The sequence below is a fragment of the Notolepis coatsorum genome (genome assembly GCF_963971535.1).
Source record: "Notolepis coatsorum genome assembly, chromosome: 19".
Lineage (NCBI taxonomy): Eukaryota > Metazoa > Chordata > Actinopteri > Aulopiformes > Paralepididae > Notolepis > Notolepis coatsorum.
The window spans coordinates 79,200,217-79,219,316 of NC_140183.1; the positions used below are offsets into that span (position 1 = coordinate 79,200,217).

General features: G+C 38.9%; 1 long non-coding RNA gene across 1 annotated transcript; it reads left to right on the forward strand.

Moving 5' to 3' along the window:
- Positions 1-1,612: 1,612 nt before the first annotated feature.
- On the forward strand, positions 1,613-9,413 carry LOC311246377. The gene is made up of 7 exons (XR_014620801.1): positions 1,613-1,726; positions 1,841-1,873; positions 7,407-7,475; positions 7,642-7,759; positions 8,475-8,546; positions 8,717-8,801; positions 9,297-9,413. It is a non-coding gene; the product is annotated as an uncharacterized lncRNA (long non-coding RNA).
- Positions 9,414-19,100: the final 9,687 nt, after the last annotated feature.

The window sequence follows — 19,100 nt, forward strand, 5'->3', positions numbered from 1 at the left end:
CAAAATGTACTACTGAATGTAACAACATATCTACTGTATTTCGCTTGGAAAATGCAAACTTGTGATGTAAAGCCTTTAACCCTTTCACTGCCACACTACAGAAGGTTAACCATTTACTATCACACTACCGTCGGTTACCGTCGGTAGTGTGATAGTAAAGGGTTAACCTTATGTAGTGTGGCAGTGAAAGGGTTAACCTGCTGTCGGGTGGCAGTGAAAGGGTTAACCTTCTGTGTATTGTCGCAGTGAGAGTGGGAGTTTCACTTGTCCTCAAATTACATGATCAACACGTTAACTAAATAACTTTGGCACAGCAGTAACTTTGAGGGTGAAAGTCCCACCGATTAAAATCTGCCCCTAACTTCCTTGTTCACTCAACTACTGTTAAGTAACAGGAAATACGCCCAAGAATTTTGACACCAACAAAAAAGAAGGCATACTGTAGGTTGTTAAAATTGCAACCTGTTGCTTACACGTTCAACTCTGGTTCTCATCATCGGAACTGTAGCATCGTGTCAAGGGTTCTCTCCTCCTACAGTGAGTATCCTCTCCGTCCTAGAATTTGACTCACTGTCCACTCTTAAAAGCATGTGCATTTCAGTATGTGGGGTAGCTTTATGGAATGGACTACAAGTGGAAACGAATCAGAGTAATAATATTGCACAGTTAAAAAATATATACAAAAAAGCACTGAGATGAAAGTTGCTCTCGGGGAATGTTTTGATTTATTCAAAACAAAAAAAATAATGGTTGTCTTGTTGTTTTTAAACCTTTTTATTTATTATTATTTTCTCTCTTTTATGTAGTAAGAGGGTTTTATTTTAAATGTCATAATATTGTAAGAAAGGGGCAGGACTAGATAAGCTGTGCTTCCTTCTGCCCCTTCCCCAACTCATCCTTGTTTTGTTTCTTTATGGATGAAGATGGACTCATTTGTTTACATTTAGTCTTCACTGTGATTTTGTATGTTTGTTGTGTTTGAGATAAATAAAGATCAAATCAAGTCAAATTGTCCAGATGTTATGGTCGTGGTGATCGGCTTTTGGTACCTTTAGCTATAGTCACAGTTATTTTTGTACGGCTGAATTAACTTGCTTGAGGTATCCGTTATTCTTTTATTTTAATTTTTTAACATGGACATTTTATTGTCTCTGTTGGATCAGATGAAAGTGCAAACGTTGATTGAGATGGGCCTCATATTGATCTTGACTTCCGGTGCTAATGGTACGTGGCACAGTTGTCCTTTATTTCACGCAGACACATTTATTTGTGTTTAATGTTAATCTCAGAGTACATTTAAAACACTGTCTTCAACAGTGATAACTGTTTTTTTGTTTTTTCCTCGACACAGGTCAGCCATGGCAAGTTATTGTCCCACCAATGGTTCTTGCGACATTGCATTCTAATGTGACCATACCATGCACTTTTACCTATCCACAGCCAGGAAACAATGTAAAGGTGTATTGGAAACTAGTTGGGAAAACCAAGTTAATTATCGATGACATCGACAAGAATGAATTCATCTTTCATCCAAATCATTCATTCGTTAATGAGATGTACAGAAGAAAGACCTTCCTAGTGGGTGATATCAATAAAGGAAACTGCTCCCTTCTGATCACACGTATTGAACATAATGTGGGTCCCATCTATTTGAGAATTAATACAGGAGCTGATAAATACAGTTTCAGGGGAATCAACCAAGTCTCCATCCGTGTAGACCAATCAGGTAAGGATTTAAGTACAGACAGTTTTATTTTAAAATTCTTCCTGTACAGGGACATTAATTTGCCCTGAGTAAAAGGAATTGCCAAGTTTACATCGTACAACCTTTCCCTAACAGGGTTCCGTTCCATCCCAGACGTCTCAGTCCCAGGTAATGTGTTTATGTTTATTTAGGATCTCCATTACCTTTTGCACTGGGCAAAAGCTATTCTTCCTGGGGTCCGGCACGCACAAATGTACAACAACATTCAATACATTACATTACATTACATCAATACATACATTACATCATCATCAACATCAACATCAACATCAATACATTACATCAACCTCAACATCAGTCACATCATCAATTACAGTACATCACTATCAACATCAGTTAGAATGATATTGTACAAGATATCCACCAGCAAAAAGCCTTAAATTAAAATAACTAAAATAACTAAAATAACTAAAATCAAACCAATAGTGCTTCCTGAGCAGCACTCACTGCCATCAACTTAAACACAACCAACAGTCAACTGGTTTTCACCTCTTTGCCATAATGGCTCAGTGCATGCTCATCAGCAGATGGCACTTTAAAGGTCAACCTCCACGTTGTATTTTTGTTCAATAAACAATGTGGACTAGGCCAACAGTGGCTTTCATGAAGAAGGGAAAAAATAAGTATTGAAATTGACCCAGTTTTAGCGTTTTTATCAAAAAACATTTTGTCTGCCCAACACAATCAACATGCACATGCATATTTTAATCAATGGTTTATAACGTGCACATGTAATGTCGTCACAACAGGTATTGGTCACCAGGGCAATAGTATCCACCTGCAGACCTGAAGACCAGCGCTTACAAGCCCCGCACATACAAGCACCGCACATAGCAACCCCTCGCTTCCATTGGCTGATTTTGGTGACGTGATTTTTGCACGTTGCACTGCGGGATTGATTGATTGATTGATTGAAAACTTTATTAACAGATTGCCGTATGATTTGGGTCACGTTGCACTGCAGGATTGATTGATTGATTGATTGATTGATTCATTGATTGATTGATTGATTGATTGAAAACTTTATTAACAGATTGATTGATTGATTGAAAACTTTATTAACAGATTGTAGAATGGGTACACGTGACCTGACCGATTGATTGATTGATTGATTGATTGATTGATTGATTGATTGAAAACTTTATTAACAGATTGCAGAATGGGTACAGTGACCGATTGATTGATTGATTGATTGATTTATTGATTGATTGATTTATTGATTGATTGATTGAAAACTTTATTAACAGATTGCAGAATGGGTACAGTGACCGATTGATTGATTGATTGATTGATTTATTGATTGATTGATTTATTGATTGATTGATTGAAAACTTTATTAACAGATTACAGAATGCAGTACAGCTCAATACACACAATTGTTAAGGGGATGCAGACCATGCAGTACTGTTACATTTGTGACATACAGTAAATATATACAAGGGGGAGGGAACTGTACATTTATGATGAATTGAAAATGGGGGACCCTGATGTAAACAAGACGGAAGTCTTTCTCTGGTCTGCATCCCCTTAACAATTGTGTGTATTGAGCTGTACTGCAGATATATTTCAATTGCCTTACTTATTTACATAAGTATTATAGGCCTACAGCAGTATTGTACAGACAGTCTGTGTGAAGTCTGTGTGGTTATCCAGCTGCACAAAGGCAGAGCAAGAGGCTCTACAGAGGGTGGTGAAGGCGGCAGGCAGGATTGTCGGGACTCCTCTATCAAACATCACCTCCGTCTTCACCTCCCGCTGCCTCCACCGCTCCAAGTGTATCATCAAGGACCAGTCTCACCCAGCACATCACCTCTTTCAGCTCCTTCCCTCAGGGAGGAGATACCGGTCCATACATGCCAAGAGTTAAAGATTTAAGAACAGCTTTTTCCCCCAAGCAGTCAGACTGTTAAACGCTCATTGACTGTCCCCTCACGTGCACCATGCACTTACCTGGACTTGATAATCACTGTTACCACTCATCATGCACTTTATTTAAAATATTCTGTTATGTACAGTGTTATATGTGTTTCATGTATGTATATATTGTACTACGGTCTGTGGGAGCTCCCCTGAAATTTCACTCACGGTCATATAAGAGTTTTAATGTAGACGGTTTTATTAATGAAATGTTGGGTATAAACTGGGAGGAGGTATGTTGTGAGGATGACCCAGAGGTTGCACTGGACTTATTTATGTCAGAAACAAATCAGCCCCATGGATAGATAGTAGCTTTTAATGAATTTTAATGAATGAGAGAGACATACTGTAGCCAAAAAAGCATCAGTGTGTTCCAGTTCTGCAGATGACAGACAAAAGTACCGTTCCTTACGTAATCAAGTCACAAAGTTAAATAAGGTGAGAAAAAGGGAATATTTTAAACCATGGTTATATGATGTGAGAAATGATGGTAAAAATCTATGGAATGTTTTAAATCAAATTATGGGTAGAAAATCCAATGTCTGTACACCTTTTGTTGAGTCATATGGAATTGTCCTAACCAAACCATGTGATATTGCCAACCATTTTAATGATTTTTATGCAAGTAAGATATCTCAGCTCAGGCAGGGAATGCACATCTCAAACAATACAAAATCAAATGACATAATTAAGAATATCATAATGAAAGATAAAGGGTGTACATTTGATTTTCAACAGGTTGAGGTTAGTGATATTGAAAGGTTACTCCAGGCTCTACCTGACAGCAAGTTAGCTGGCACAGACAACTTGGATAGTAAATTATTGAGAATTACTGCTACGATCATAGCAAGTCCAGTGTCATATTATTAATAGATGTATACAAGTGGGACTATGTCCAAAGATATGGAAGGAGGCTAAGGTTACTCCTTTACCCAAAGACTCCAAATCAGTTTTTAATGAGGGCAACTCCAGACCTAATATAGAAAATGTAATGTACATATACGTTGTATACATCTATTAATAATATGACACTGGACTTGCTATGATCGTAGCAGTAATTCTCAATAATTTACTATCCAAGTTGTCTGTGCCAGCTAACTTGCTATCAGGTAGAGCCTGGAGTAACCTTTCAATATCACTAACCTCAACCTGTTGAAAATCAAATGTACACCCTTTATCTTTCATTATGATATTCTTAATTATGTCATTTGATTTTGTATTGTTTGAGATGTGCATTCCCTGCCTGAGCTGAGATATCTTACTTGCATAAAAATCATTAAAATGGTTGGCAATATCACATGGTTTGGTTAGGACAATTCCATATGACTCAACAAAAGGTGTACAGACATTGGATTTTCTACCCATAATTTGATTTAAAACATTCCATAGATTTTTACCATCATTTCTCACATCATATAACCATGGTTTAAAATATTCCCTTTTTCTCACCTTATTTAACTTTGTGACTTGATTACGTAAGGAACGGTACTTTTGTCTGTCATCTGCAGAACTGGAACACACTGATGCTTTTTTGGCTACAGTATGTCTCTCTCATTCATTAAAATTCATTAAAAGCTACTATCTATCCATGGGGCTGATTTGTTTCTGACATAAATAAGTCCAGTGCAACCTCTGGGTCATCCTCACAACATACCTCCTCCCAGTTTATACCCAACATTTCATTAATAAAACCGTCTACATTAAAACTCTTATATGACCGTGAGTGAAATTTCAGGGGAGCTCCCACAGACCGTAGTACAATATATACATACATGAAACACATATAACACTGTACATAACAGAATATTTTAAATAAAGTGCATGATGAGTGGTAACAGTGATTATCAAGTCCAGGTAAGTGCATGGTGCACGTGAGGGGACAGTCAATGAGCGTTTAACAGTCTGACTGCTTGGGGGAAAAAGCTGTTCTTAAATCTTTAACTCTTGGCATGTATGGACCGGTATCTCCTCCCTGAGGGAAGGAGCTGAAAGAGGTGATGTGCTGGGTGAGACTGGTCCTTGATGATACACTTGGAGCGGTGGAGGCAGCGGGAGGTGAAGACGGAGGTGATGTTTGATAGAGGAGTCCCGACAATCCTGCCTGCCGCCTTCACCACCCTCTGTAGAGCCTCTTGCTCTGCCTTTGTGCAGCTGGATAACCACACAGACTTCACACAGACTGTCTGTACAATACTGCTGTAGGCCTATAATACTTATGTAAATAAGTAAGGCAATTGAAATATATCTGCAGTACAGCTCAATACACACAATTGTTAAGGGGATGCAGACCAGAGAAAGACTTCCGTCTTGTTTACATCAGGGTCCCCCATTTTCAATTCATCATAAATGTACAGTTCCCTCCCCCTTGTATATATTTACTGTATGTCACAAATGTAACAGTACTGCATGGTCTGCATCCCCTTAACAATTGTGTGTATTGAGCTGTACTGCATTCTGCAATCTGTTAATAAAGTTTTCAATCAATCAATCAATAAATCAATCAATCAATAAATCAATCAATCAATCAATCAATCGGTCACTGTACCCATTCTGCAATCTGTTAATAAAGTTTTCAATCAATCAATCAATAAATCAATCAATCAATCAATAAATCAATCAATCAATCAATCGGTCACTGTACCCATTCTGCAATCTGTTAATAAAGTTTTCAATCAATCAATCAATCAATCAATCAATCAATCAATCGGTCAGGTCACGTGTACCCATTCTACAATCTGTTAATAAAGTTTTCAATCAATCAATCAATCTGTTAATAAAGTTTTCAATCAATCAATCAATCAATCAATGAATCAATGAATCAATCAATCAATCAATCCCGCAGTGCAACGTGACCCAAATCATACGGCAATCTGTTAATAAAGTTTTCAATCAATCAATCAATCAATCCCGCAGTGCAACGTGCAACGTGACACAAAATCACGTCACCATAAAGTTTTCAATCAATCAATCAATCAATCCCGCAGTGCAACGTGCAAAAATCACGTCACCAAAATCAGCCAATGGAAGCGAGGGGTTGCTATGTGCGGTGCTTGTATGTGCGGGGCTTGTAAGCGCTGGTCTTCAGGTCTGCAGCTGGAAGCATCTCCACCAGGGGGCTCACCAGGGGGCTCACCAGGGGGCGCTGAGAGTCACACAGCTAGTGGCAGGCAGAGAGCCTTGCTACCATAGATATATGCTTGCTACTACTAGCCGAATGGAAATGTATCTGTTTCACCTCACTATTGCTCCGTGATTATAGCCATCCATTCATCTCTAAAGCTAACCACTATTTGTAAAAGCCACAACCACGTTACCATATTTGTAATAATGTAAATCATTGTGTCGTTGTACACATAGTGTTTATAACGTTAGTAGATAACATAGCTTAGCTTGGTAGCTATTGTGCTAACAACATATCCCGACATCCATTAAATAATGAAATTATATACCAATGATGTAAACTACCCATAATTGATCAGTAGGGTTTAACCTAGAGGTTGGGCTTTAACTTCCTCTTAAAGGTAGCCTTGGATTCTATTTCAGCTAAGTAGCTTGGCAATGAGTTCCATTCCATGATAGCTCTGTAAGTCACAGAAGATTTTAGTAGATTTCCATTCTTAAAATTCACCTTTATACTTTTTGGAAGCTCTTTTATGAACCATTTTAAGATGCCGTGTTCCAGATGGTAAATGGCTAAGTAAAATACATGATGCGTGTTTTTCAGACTTTTCAGATTCCACAACAACTACCATCCCACTCCCAGTCACAGCGGAGACATTAGCCTCCTCGCAGGGTTGGTTTCAAAGAATAGTTAAATTTATTTTCACCAGGTTACAAGTGCAACTATATTTGAAGACTCTTACGTGAAGATAATAGATAATTGTTCACAGTGATATACTGAATGAAAGCAGCCAATTGTACCTACATTAATGTTATCTACATTTAAACGTTATTCACAGTTCCTGTGCAGCAGAAGACAACAATAACCATATACATTGCCAGCTGCGTTCCAATAGCCGCAGTCATGATTCTCATTCTTGTCATAATGGGGATGGTTTGTTACAGAAAACAAAAAAGGTGAATAGATGTTAACTAATTTCATAGTTAAAGGGATAGTTTAGATTTTTGGACATTAAGTTGTATACTTGCCAGTAGTGTATAGTCGATACAAAGCTATTAACTTACATCCCCATGTTCGGAGTTCTGGCTAGGTTCCGAGTGAACTGGAAAGCAAACAGGGTCCAAAACCAAAACGTTTTAATCTACACCACAACATGCAGGCAAAAAGGTTCCCATTTCTAACAACCCACGGTCCTCCAGCATTTCAGATTCTTCTATCACTTGGGACTATTTTGTTTCTTGAATAAAGGCAGTGTAATACTACATATTATGCCGGAGCCGGTTCACAGGTAAACGCGGCCTATCAGCTGTTTCAAAATACTGGAGGACTGTGGTTTTGTGTTGGAAATGGGTAAAACCTCTTTGGAATCCCCTGAATCCCCATTTGCTGTCGGTCTAAAGCTTCCCGGTTCTCTCATAACCCTGCCAGGACTCCAACCATGGGACTCAGTGAGTAAGCACTAGTATACACACATATTTTATACAACTTAATGTCCATAAATCGAACTAAAACTAAACATGGTGCTTTCAACCAGTGATAAGATAACTGAATTTGAAACAGAGTTTTAAGTTAAGAATTCGAATGATGTGCTCAACTTATTCTTTGTAAGTGTGGATACTGTATATGATTGATCAGTCATTCCAATTTACCTCCTTGATGTTTATTTCTCAGGTCCCAATCAGTTAACAGAGAGGACTCTGGATATTATGCTAATTTTAGCGGAGCACCAACCAAAGCCAAGGGGTTTGTTTCAGGCTTGTTGCACATCTCTCTCTCAACATGTATCTTACAAATTATTTGTAAGATGCTGTGTTCGCAATTTGAACAGTATTGTGCAAATGTTTCTTCTCCATTATTTACTGTGACTTTTCAGAGAGAGGAAATGTGACACAACTCTTTTTCTATCCTCTTAGAGATACATTTCCCAACAAAGAAGACAAGAACAAGCAAATCTCTCACCCAGGCGTCACTGATGAACCTATTTATGCCAATGCTCAGGTAACACGTCAACATCTGTTTGTTTTAAAGGTGCTGTAAGTGGTATTTTCTTTGTTAAAATAAGTGGTCTACATGTTAAAATAATAGCTCTACACTCCGACAGCCATCACTGATAGATTGTCTGGTCAGTAACATGGGCAGTCCCTCCACTCTGTAGTAAACAGAAAATAAATGTTCTGTCCCACTGTAGCCAATCATGAGAGAGAAAAATATGAAATACAATTTAAGCAAATATGAAACAAGTAAAATAATTACCAGTGAGCAAATTTGGCTTGGCAAGATTTTGTGAAATAAATATCTAGGGTTCTCTCTCCTGATTGGATACCAGAAAATACATGTTATGTTTACTGCAGAGTGGAGGGACTGGGAGACCCATGTTACTGACCAAACACTCTATATTTAATATCAGATGAATGAAGCTAAATCAAGACGAATTGCTTTCAACATTTAGATTTATTTAAATTTTATACCTAAATCCAACTTTTCTCTTTGCAGATTATCACTGGTCACATGGGCGACATGGATCAAGCTGACACTATATATGTAAATGTAGATAGTTTAAAAATAAAACACATCTGAATGTGATTTATACTTGACATTATTTAAAGATAGGCTACACTAAGATTTTCAATCATTTGAAAGGAGAACAGTATACTCAACCACATACAATTGACCTCAAACCCTCTCAAACTGTTGCTTCCCTCGGACAAACCAGATCGGAGGATCAAGAAAAGAGTGAGTTTGAGATAGGTAAATTATGTTGAAGATGCATTATTCTGTGTTGTACGTGGTTGAGTCTCACAGTCCTCATTTCAAATGAATCTGGTTCAACTAAGTCGATCAAAAGTCCCATTATCCAGATTCAATTAACCCGATGTTTGAATCCGCGCTTTCCCTGTTCCTCGAACCCTGATTCAGTCTCATTAATTCGAACCAGACTTGATACGCAGGATAATTGCGCGCGGCCGCCTCACCTGAAAAGACAGCAGGTGTCGATCACAGAAATCCTGATTTTCTAACGGCATTGATTGATTGATTGATTTAAAACTTTATTAACAAGATTGCAGAATGGGTATACAATACAGTACGGCTCAATAGCCTCGGCCCTCGCAGACAAATTAAATGCATAATCCATAGGCAAATTTTAAGTCCCTCATTACCCCAATCAATCAGATTATATTTCTTTAAATGTGCCTGCTGGCAGTAGGCTTAATGGAATGAATAATCAAATGAGATCTTGCTAGCGAAAATAATTTGTTCAACTCTTTCAGAATAAGGATAAAAACAAGCCCAAATAGTATATCTAATTGATATGAATTATATTATGAGGATATCTGTACTGTATGTGCTTAGGTATTATGTACTATATAAATACATGGTTCCCAAAGAGAGGCTTGGAGGGAGGCTTGCAGTTACACTATTAATCAGGTTTTAATCTGTTTTGGACATCATCCATACATGATTCATTGAATTGATTAACCTTTGGTTTATACCAGTGACACCGCATGTTCATCATCAGATAACAGTGCTTGAAAAGATAAATGCATTTTCTCAAATTCATTCATCAGAAACGTCACGTCAAGTCATCAAATCCATCAAACAGCGCATCTCCTCATATATTTTAAACCCAGTTACAATATCACAATAACGTGTGACACTGTCACAGTGACAGTGATACAATTAAACAATCCACAGATTCAGATTCCTCATAATTCATATCCACAATCCACGCATAGACACTTCAATGTATGCTTGAATGAAACACAATCCGGGCGCTCCGTTAAGCAAATTATTATTTTACATTTCAAAAGCCCCCTCTAGAAAAACGAAGCACAAAAACATAATTCAGAATGGTATAATGGGATCTAGACTGTGAGAATTATTTCAGGAAGCGAGCTTGGATTTCTTTGCGAGGGTGTGGCCACGGTTTATCCAGCTAACTGAACTAAACTCTGCCCTCGACCAGGTTCAAACTTTCTGATCTGTTGCCATAGCGACCTTAGAAAATCCGACGTCTGGGAACGGAAATGTCTGGCTTAAGTCAAGCTATGCTGAAAATTATCCGGCTAACTCAGTTAGCCAGGTACGAGGAACAGGAGAATATCCCCTCTGGCTTCCTGTCAGTTTCGCAGCCTCACACATGGAAGTGATACATTTGCTCAGAAGTGTTACACTACAAACAGAATGGTTTATTTTATTTAGTGGATTTGTCTGAAATACAGTAGTCTGTGGATTTGTGAATGAGCTGCCGCTGTATTTTGGTTCAATATGTATACATGGATTTAGAGACTTGCGTCTGCCTTAACTTATAAATAAATTAAAATAAATAATAATCATTTGGGGGCGGCTAAGTGGCGCAGTGGGCAAGGCGCTCGCCACTAACGCAGGATATGCTGGGTTCGAGCCCAGCTCTCGGCGTTGCTTCCGGCTTGGCTGGTCGTTCATACTAATACAATTGGCAGTATTAGGGGGTGGGAAAGCCGCTGGGTGGGGATCGGACGTTGTGGACAGCGACAGCGACTGTGGACAGGTCGGTTGGTGCGCCTGTACAGCAGAATCAGGAAGTATCGGGGGCAGCGTGAGCCTCCCACGCGTTACTCCTCGCCACTGAGAGATTGCGCTGTACAGGTGAAAAGATGCGACGGCTGCCTCCTCATGTACCGGAGGGGACACGTGATGCAAGGCTTGGTCCACATTGCAGCCGACCAGTGGGAGGCATGGTCTACCAACGTTCGTGACAGGGGAGGGAAGAATTGGATAATACGAAATTGGGATGGGAGAAAAAAGTAGATACAAAAAAAAAATAAAAAATTTGAAATAATAATAATTTTTATAAATACCCTCCTTTGCAAGGATGTAGGTTTGATTTGGAAAGTGGCTGGGACACAAATTGGAGGAGGAGGAGGGGGGGGGATTGTACATATAGCATGCTAGCATTCCCCGTGGAAACTGTAACATTCTGCTCCTCGTGCCTGGCCATGGACTGCCTCTCCTGTCTGGCCATGGACTGCCTCTCCTGTCTGGCTATGGACTGCCTCTCCTGTCTGGCCATGGACTGCCTCTCCTGTCTGGCCATGGACTGCCTCTCCTGTCTGACCATGGACTGCCTCTCCTGTCTGACCATGGACTGCCTCTCCTGTCTGGCTATGGACTGCCTCTCCTGTCTGGCTATGGACTGCCTCTCCTGTCTGGCTATGGACTGTCCCTCTTGTCTGACCATGGACTGCCCCTCCTGGACTGTTCTCCCCTGCTCTGCTACTCCCCTTGTGATGGTCATTTGTTATCCTCGTCTCTGTCTCTCTCTGTTATATCTCTTGCTCTCCCCCCCCCCCCCCCCCTCTCTCTCTCTCTCTCTCTCTCTCTCTCTCTCTCTCTCTCTCTCCCCTCTCTCTTTTGCTCTCCTTTTCATGTTCCCCTGTTAGTTCAGTGTTTCGTATTTTCATGTATTATGTTTCTCTTATCTAGGTCTAGTCTGCTTGTATTATGTTCTCTGTTTAGTATTAGTCTCGTTTGCCCCTGTGCTTTTTATTTGGTTCCTTGTCTTGTCGTTAGTTCCTCGTTTAGTTTCCTGTAGTTCTTTTTTAGTCCGTTTCCCCTCCCAGGTGTCTCCAGTTGTAATTATCCCTAGGTGTGTCTTGTTTGTCATTGTGTCACTGTGTATTTGAGTTCCCTTTAACCTGTCCTCTGTGCTTGTCCTCTGTGCTTTTCTTTGTCTCACCAGTACTTAAACTGAGTTGTTTTTGTTCTTTGTATGTTGGAGCTTCAGTATTTTCTAGTCCAGGGGTTCTCAAACTTTTTTATACCACAACCCCATTTTATTTAGGATTTTTCTTTAGCGACCCCACAGGCTAGATCCACAAAGAATGGATTGCACGGAGCAAGTTGCACCCTTACTTACAATTCATTATGAATTGAAAATAGGGGACCCTGATGTAAACAAGACAAAAGTCTTTCTCTGGTCTGCATCCCCTTAACAATTGTGTGTATTGAGCCGTACTGTATTGTACCCATTCTGCAATCTGTTAATAAAAATTTCATTCAATCAATCACCGTGCAGATTGATTGATTGAATGAAAGTTTTATTAACAGGGACGTGACGGCATTAGCGATCTGTTTTTCCATTAAGTTTATCTAATTTTCTGGGGGGGGGGCCTTGCTTAGCACGGGGAGAACATGCAAACTCCACACCAAAAGGCAAACCGGTCACAAAGCGGGAATCAAACCCAGGACCTTCTTGCTGTGAGGCAACCGTGTTTACCACTACACCACCGAACCACTGGATTAGTGAACGCTTGTCATTAGATTCTATGTCTTATTCTATGTGGTTGCTGTAGTTTACTGGCTTGGTAAAGGACTGTTGCTTTCAAATAAACACCCCTGTTAAGATTGTGTTTGCTTATGTTTTATAGTAAAACGAGATTAAAGTAACAGCTCGTGAGAAGCGTTATACTGTGAGATATTGGCACTCTGTGGTGCTGTGGTCACAAGGTCTTCTACTGTTTGGATACATTCATAACACTTCAGGCATTTGGTACAGCAGGCTGCCAGCTGTGACCTCCATAGACTAGGTTGTGTCGAACATGTTGTCTGAATAAACATGTCAGTGGTTGGGGAAGCTATCTAAACCTGTAGTTTACCAAGCTACTGCTTCACAACAAAATGCAGACTTGATCTCTAATATTCCTACTGCTGAGGAGGTGAAGTAGGAATCTGTTGTGTATGAATCCTGCCCTGTCAGCCCATATATCAGGAAATACTGTGTCTACTGTCATAAATATTTTTATTTTCGCCTAGTTTTGGTATGAAATGTACTATAAACCCGGCTATGAATGATATATCAACAAACCTCTCCAGACCGAGAAGCATAATATGGATGGGAAGAAATGTGGAAAGTTTGGTGTGTGTAGGTACTAGGGAAATGGAGTTCCAAGACTTTGTGTGTAAGTAAAATGCATAAAAACTAGTTTTTCAGAAAACAACCTCAAAGTTGTAAAATGTCATGCATTTTTATTTGAAACTGCTATTTACAAACACAACACCCAATCAAACCATTCCATTAGTAATAGTAATAGACATCCTAAACACATACCTGATAACTGAATAACATAATAACATAATAATAATGTTATAATAATGTTATTGAACTGAACAGAACTACACACAGGCTACAAACAAACAGTGTAGTAATAATAAACTCAACACAACTGACGCACTGAAACACTGTATTGACTGTCACTCTTTCTCTTTCACTTTCTCTCTGCCTCTCTCTCACATGTGGTATCCTTGACTGGTATTTCATAACAAATCCATGTATGTATAAATTAGTTTGGAACAAACAATATCAGGCTTCAGTGTTGTGTGACATTCTGGGGAGCCTTCAGGCAAACCCCCACACAAACAGATTACTCAACTGTATTTAGAAGAACAGTTGGAGACACAGGGGCAGGTCATAAAAGCCCCCTCATGCTAAAACTGTTTGTGACACATTCAAGGAACTATTAATTCAGTATACTTTATATAGGGAATCTGGTATTAAAATATAGACAATGCCACATTGGTTTAATGCTGAATATATATGTAACTCATTACATTAAAGCTACAAATTAGAAAAGGTTCTAGTGTTCAACTGGCAAAACCAAAGAAAAAGAGAACTGCAAATCCATTCTCTCTGGGGGGAAGAAGATGCCAAGTCATCAAGAAGCCACAGCGACGGGGGCTGCAGGAACCAGCCCATATACCCCGAGGAGGGACAGGGACAGGGGCGGACCCCCCCCCCCCCCCCCCCCCAGAAGATCATCTGATTGGGACCCAAGGAACAGAGGAGACTCCATATATAGAATCAAGAAACCTAATTGGACCAACGTATTATTAGAATATGTGTTACTATTGGGGGAAATCAGAGTATGTAACTGCTGCATTCTCACCTTTGGGCCTCTCGGCAATAAATACACGAGTTTGAATTAGAACTCTGTGGTCTTGACTGCACGTTTATTCCTTGCTGGCTATATTTGAAGTCAGATGAGGAGACCATTCTATCACTTATAATCTTTCCTCCTTCCAGATAACAAACCTCATTGTACTGTAAATAACCTTAGGTATGTGCTTAGAATATACCACACACACACACGCACGCACGCACGCACGCACGCACGCACGCACGCACGCACGCACGCACGCACGCACGCACGCACACACACACACACACACACACACACACACACACACACACACACACACACACACACACACACACACACACACACACACACACACACACACACACACACACACACACACACCTACACACACACACACACACACACACACACACACACACACACACACACACACACACACACACACACACACAGGCCAAATTAGAACTCAAGTGTACTGTTCATTGTATGAAGGACATAACAGTGAAGGGTACTGTTATGAAGGACATAACTACCCCCTAATAGGCAAAGAAAATATTTGAATAGATATCACTATGAAACATTCCCAGTTTGTTATGTACATATAAACTAAGAAAACATATATTGCAAGTTTTCAGAATTGTATGTTTATATATGCAAATGAGGCACTTCCCTAAATAGGCGCACATTTATGGATACAATCAGGCAAAATGAAGTAAAATAAACAACTAAATGTGTGTTATTGACGTTTTATTGTCACTAGTTTCATAGAAGACATGTTTAGGAAGCAAAATATAACAAAATCAGATTTTGGGGGTACTGTCTCGCCTTAAAAGTGAATGCTTAGTAGACGTCCAGATACCTAGCTGTTGTTTCTAAATATGTAATAATGCTTGGACTACACGTGGGCTGTAACGTCTGGGCTTTCTCTCCCTATTCAGAATTGGAAGCTCTGCTGCCATCCTGGAATTCTCACTCTGTCTCTGTAATTATCCTGATTGTCGTCACCTGCTGTCTCTGTAATTATCCTGATTGTTGTCACCTGCCTGTGTTTGTGTCACTGGTTCTGATTGGGTCTGCTGGCTGTATTGAGGCCTTTATAGTAATACTTTATCATGTTATCCGTTATCATGATTTAATGTTATCTTTACTTAAGGTCGAGAAGTTGGATCTCTCACCTCCCTTTTCTCTTATTGCTTCATTACGTTGTTTATCTCAGTATCTTTCCTTGTATTACTAATATTTACCTGCTTTACCTTGTAAAGTATATGTTATTGCTCAAAGTGGTTCTGATAATAAAGGAACACATATTCGAGAAGAGCAACACCCTCTCCGTCTCCTTCTTCCGTGCCACACTTGAACTCAACATTCTTACATGGATTCCTAACAGTGGGCTATATTTCGTCTTGACATACAGTAGCTGGAAATTGAGAAATTGCAATTCAAATTCCACGTCGCCATTGTTGTGTGCCTAGTTTAATGTTGAATCCGTTGGTGCAGCCTGGATTTGATCATGCGCAAAGGGGGCTTCTTGTCAGTGCAGTGGCTTTGTTCATTGATGCCTCTCTCAACCACCCGGTCTCAATCATGTCATCACTTTACATACCCTCGTACCTGTTCCCGATCATGAGACCACAACACCCAATACATGACAACTAGTATATTGTACCATGTCTGTACTGTGTTATGTTCTATTATTATGTCTTGTTTGGTTCTATATAACATGTCTTGTTCTGTTGTTATAGATGCATTTATTTATTTTGTTTTTGCTGGGTTCAAAAGCAGCGGCTGCAGCTTATTCTGGGGGTTTTCCTTTTTGTACAACCACAACCTATAACAACATGATCTGTATGATGCTTGTCTTTTGTATGAATACAAATATATCGTATCGTATCGTATATATTTTTATTGTAATTTATATTACCCTCCGGATTCCGAGGAAAGCAACAGTTGTGATTGCAAGATCAAGAAAAGAGAGCGGGTTTGAGATACTGTAAGTACATTTTGACAGGTTCTACTGAAGTGAAATATCCATTTAAGACTTGTAGGAGAGCTGAGTTCTAAGGCTAGACAGCTTTTATGCATCTCAGATTTGTATATTACCATGACTACCAAGCCTCCTACCCGATATATATATAAGGTATATGGAATTGTCTTTAAGTCAACCGTAACATGACTATCAAGCCTCCTCCTCGATATATATATAAGGTATTGGAATTGTCTTTAAGTCAACCGTGCACACGCCTGGGTTGACCCATGTCAAAGTAATGTATGAACAGGGCTTATTGCCTATATTATATTAGAGATATATGGTAAATATATTGAGATGACAGACTTATATGTTAATATTGAATACATTTTAATTTCATTTAAGATCTTTAAACAATCCAATACATGTTTTTAATGATAAGATAAGATAAGGAGAAGAAATAAAAGAAATCTACTAAGGATCAATGGACACCAACACAACCAATATGGCAATCTCCCATGATAATGTTGGGCAGAGTCCACAATCTCTTTGTTGTTTGTGCATAGTTAGATAATCTATTCTCTTCAGAGTTTTTTTTTACTCAGTTCATTCCTTTAGCATCATTCAAGCTCCTCCCCCCCCCCCCCCCCCTGCTTGTGTGTCTCCACAGTCCATCTTCACATTGGTCATCTGTCCTTGTAAATGGTGTAATATTTGTTATTTTATGAGTACTGTAAATATTATTAGTTGCACAATATAACCTTTTAGTTTCTGGTATTTTCTTATTCTTTCCATTTATCCTCAACAAACACTGGTATTTGTAAATTTGTAAGGCGCTACCTCCTTATACATGCATAAATGTATTAGTAGCCGACACAATTTCAAGAAAAAAGTTAAATCATGGCTCCTCGACAATGTTAAAAACTAGATTAAAAAATATATGAAAATGTTGTCTATGTTACATTGTTGTCTGTGGCTATGTTTGTACTGCACTTAAATTGACATTGTCTATGTAGTTTGTCATTATTGTTATTTGTGGTCATGTTTTGTATTGCTTATCTGTCTGAGACCAAGGACCACAATGGAAATATGTCTTGACTCATCCTTGATGTTTTCTTGAATTCATGCATGTCAAATAAAATCAATCAATCAATCTATACTACATCATTATTGGAATGGAATTTTGGAACGTATGGAATCCAGTTCTTCGCCAAGACAGACATAGAAAAGAAATTCTAAAAGAAGCCTCAGAACCCCATTTAGTTGTTTAATGGTTTGGCTGAAAAGTAGCCAAGAAAACTCTTTGATCAGAGAGAAACATGGAGCACTCAGCTTTCAATGGGATAGTAATCAACACGTGTGGACGACAGCAAGCACAGTAGAAATAACTATTTATGAATATCATCAACTCAAGCATTTAAAAGCATGTAACATTTTCCTGATCCAAGTAATGTATCAAATTTGATAATTAGACAAAAGACATACAATACAGAATGTTTGTGTAGTCCGCTTTCTTCCAACATGGCTGCCTGTAACCATTGGTAACCAACAGTTAATTTATGTGCAGTGGTAGAGTAGGTAAAACATTGGAAAAATATTATATTAATGTTCCACTGTCACTTGTTTAATAATAATAATAATAATAATAATAATAATAATAATAATAAATTCAATTTGTACCGCACTTTATATTTGTGAAAATCTCAAAGTGCTACACGAGATAAAGATAAAAAGTTAAAAGAATAAAAACAATTCAAATGAATAAAACAACCAATGAAATGGAAGAAAATTTATAAAAAAAAAATAATAATAATAAAAATGAATAGAAGTCAAATTAAAAGTAAAAGAATAATTCAGGCAAATGCCTTGTTAAAAAGAAATGTTTTTAGGCCCCTTTTAAAAACCTCAACGGACTGTGGTGCTCTCAGATGGTCGGGGAGGGCATTCCACAGCCGATCCAGTAATAACATTTTGTGGATATATTTCTCATATCAATACATACTTCCAACATGGTGGACAAATGGGAATTCTTAGCATTCTATGCAAGGCCTTGTCTTTTTCTGAAGAAAACGGTAAGCTAATTTCCCAAAATGTTGGCGTGTGCCTTTAAGTAGCAAGCTCACAGAATTGGAGAGGAGCTTGGTTCTTCTCCTGGCCAGAGAGATCAAATCCTCTACCAAACTCCTGAACCTGAAATTGTATTTGATTGGTAATGCCTTAAAAGAACACGGAAAAAATGTGCTAAGCATGTTAGGACATGACCGGTTAGCCTTCGGGAGAGGTGTTAGTTGGACAATGCCTAGGCTAACCGGTCAATTCCGCTTCCATTCATTGTGCTAAGCTAGGCTAACGTGCAGCCAGATAGCTTTCTACTGAACGCACAGAGAGGAAATTGGTATCCATCTCCTTGTCTCT